At 63.8% G+C, this 2390-nt stretch overlaps 1 long non-coding RNA gene across 1 annotated transcript; it reads right to left on the bottom strand.

Moving 5' to 3' along the window:
- Window positions 1–1438: 1438 nt before the first annotated feature.
- On the bottom strand, window positions 1439–2390 carry LOC107135131. The gene is made up of 2 exons (XR_001502523.1): window positions 2310–2390; window positions 1439–2231 (listed from the first exon to the last, which is right to left on the bottom strand). It is a non-coding gene; the product is annotated as an uncharacterized LOC107135131 (long non-coding RNA).

Below are 2390 nucleotides of genomic sequence, written 5' to 3'. Positions count from 1 at the left end.
TGTGCTCCAGGCCACAGGCGTGGGCCAGGAAATTTGGTGGTCCAGACTAGGGCCAGTGTCCAGCCACTGTGCTGGGCCCCCATGGCCGGCAGTGAGGTGGATCCTGTTCTTGCCCACATCCTAGAGCCTGGATCGTCAGGGTGGGTCACACAGCTAAAAAGGCACGGAGGCTGGATCTGAACCCAGAGTCAGACTCCAGGGTCCCAAGAATCCAGAGGAGCTGGACAGAGCGCTCCCGGGGGCAACACCCAGGGCAGCTCCAACAGAATGCAGGCCCTGGCAGCGCAGGCAGGAGATGGCGCCTGGAAGGAGCAGCGCAGGCCTGCAGGGGAGGGAGGAGCTGCCTCCTTCCGGCCTCTCCATGCAGTGTTTGATGACACTGGTCTCCCCAGAAACCCTGCCAGGCCCTGCGGAGCTTTGCCCAGCTCCCTCTCATATTTCAGGAGCAGAGAACACCGGGCACATGTTTACCAGCTTCCTGGCAACTGGGGACAAACGTTCTCCAGAGAAGGTGGCTGTTGGGGCTCAGCTCTAGGGCATCGTCCCTGGGTCCCCTTGGACAGGCACTGTCCAGCAGGCTGAGAAAACCCAGGGAGGAAGATGTCACACTCACCCTGAATCCTGCACCTGCTAGGGTGGGGGTGGGGGCTTCAAGCAAGACTCCAGAGCCTCAGTCTCCCGGTCCCACCACCCAGAGCCACACACTCCTGCTGCGCCTTAAGCCCTGCTGCATCGGGCCATGTGCTCCCGACCTCTCCCCTCCAACCGACAAGGCCACCCCAGGTGCCCGCCTGCATACCAGTGTCTGCAGAAACTGTGGCCTGGGGAGGGCTCCCACCCGGATCCCTCCTGGGCAGTGACCCTAGGCAGGCCTGCCCCGGCCCAGGCTTGGCTTGCACAAGCCCAGGGCTGCTTCCAGGGGCTGGCAAGGAGGCCCAGAAGGGAGGCAGGGTGCCCACACCACAAAGCCATGCAGATACCTGGTCCTCCCTAGGACCAGGGAATGCCAAAAGGGTCAGAGGGTCCCCCAGCGCCCCCAACAGTGTTCTGTCTCTGGAAGCCTAGAGAGTACATGCTTGGACCACTTCACTGAGAACCCTGCTTCTGAGTAGGCGCTCACACCGGAAACGCCGCACCGGCCCGCCCGCCCGCAGCCTCCGGCCAAGGCCACATCCTCCGGCCACTGTTCCAGGCCTCAGAACAAGCCAGCTCTTGCCAGCCACATCTTGGCCACAAGGCCAGCCAGCAAGCTACAGCCTCAGGGGTCCCCTAGGCAGTGTGACCTGGCTCCAAAAGCCAGGCCTGGGCTCCCCGGCTCACCCTCCCTCCCCTGCCCCCCAGCCCTCAGTCTGCCAGGTGTCTCACCAGCCCTCACTCCTCCCCCAGGTCCTGACGGAGATCAGCCTCTCGGGAGCACAGATCACGCCGACACAGGAACAGGCCCAACAACTATATTTTCATGTCAACTGTGGCTCTCGGCTGACCAGGAGAAGGGCAGCAGAGGTCACCAAAGGAAGGCCAGCATGGCCCCAGACACCCTGGCCCTTGCCCCAGGTGGTGACAGAGTCCAGGGTGCCCCACAGGTCCCCAAGGATGGCTTTGGTCTTTCTGTTCCTCTTCTTGTCTTCAGGCCTCTGTAGCCAGAACACTCAGGGGCGAGGGGCAGCAGAGCTGGCGTGACCCCAGGCTGGGCAGAGGGGCCTCCTGTGGGGCAGCTTTCTGGAGGAGGACCCTTGAGGACAGCCTGCCTCAGGGAGGGGACTCAGACTTGCAGGTGCTGCCAGGGTGGCCACGGGTGCCAGAGCTGGGGGAGGGGCTCCTAGGACACACACACCCGGCAGCCACCAAGCCCAGGTTGGGTGCTCCAGGTGAGCGAGACGGATCCATGGCCGGGCAGTGTTTCTGAACCCAGGAGGGAACCACAGGGCAAGAGTGAGATGGCGCAGGCGGGCCGCGGTGCTGAGTGTGCGTGTGTGAGTGGGGAGGGACCAGGGTGCTGGGGACTGGCCGGCCTCCTCCCACTGGACTCTGGTCCATCGCTCTGCTGGCGCGCAGGGGCTGAGCTAGAGCTTGGTGGCTTCGGCAAAGCCCACCCTGTTGTTGTCCCGGTCGAAGACGGTGTAGTAGGAGCCGATGAAGACGTCACCCAGGATCCAGAGTGGCCCGCTGGGTGGGGGGATGTCCATGCCCATGAAGCCGCTCAGGCAGATTGTCTTCCCACCCTGTGACACCTGCAAGGCCACAGGGTCAGCATGGTGGTCACTGGGCCCCTCCCGGTGCCAGGCCATGGCTGTGGGCCACCCGCTCACCTTCAGTGTGTAGCTCTCCGGGGACAGAGTGTAGTCTTTGCCTCCCAGCCGCAGCGAGACCTTCGGCAGACTGGCCACCTT

The sequence above is a fragment of the Marmota marmota genome, unplaced genomic scaffold (assembly GCF_001458135.2).
Source record: "Marmota marmota marmota unplaced genomic scaffold, marMar, whole genome shotgun sequence".
Classification (NCBI taxonomy): domain Eukaryota; kingdom Metazoa; phylum Chordata; class Mammalia; order Rodentia; family Sciuridae; genus Marmota; species Marmota marmota.
Note: the sequence above shows the minus strand (reverse complement) of the source record. Positions and strands in the feature narration are given on the sequence as shown.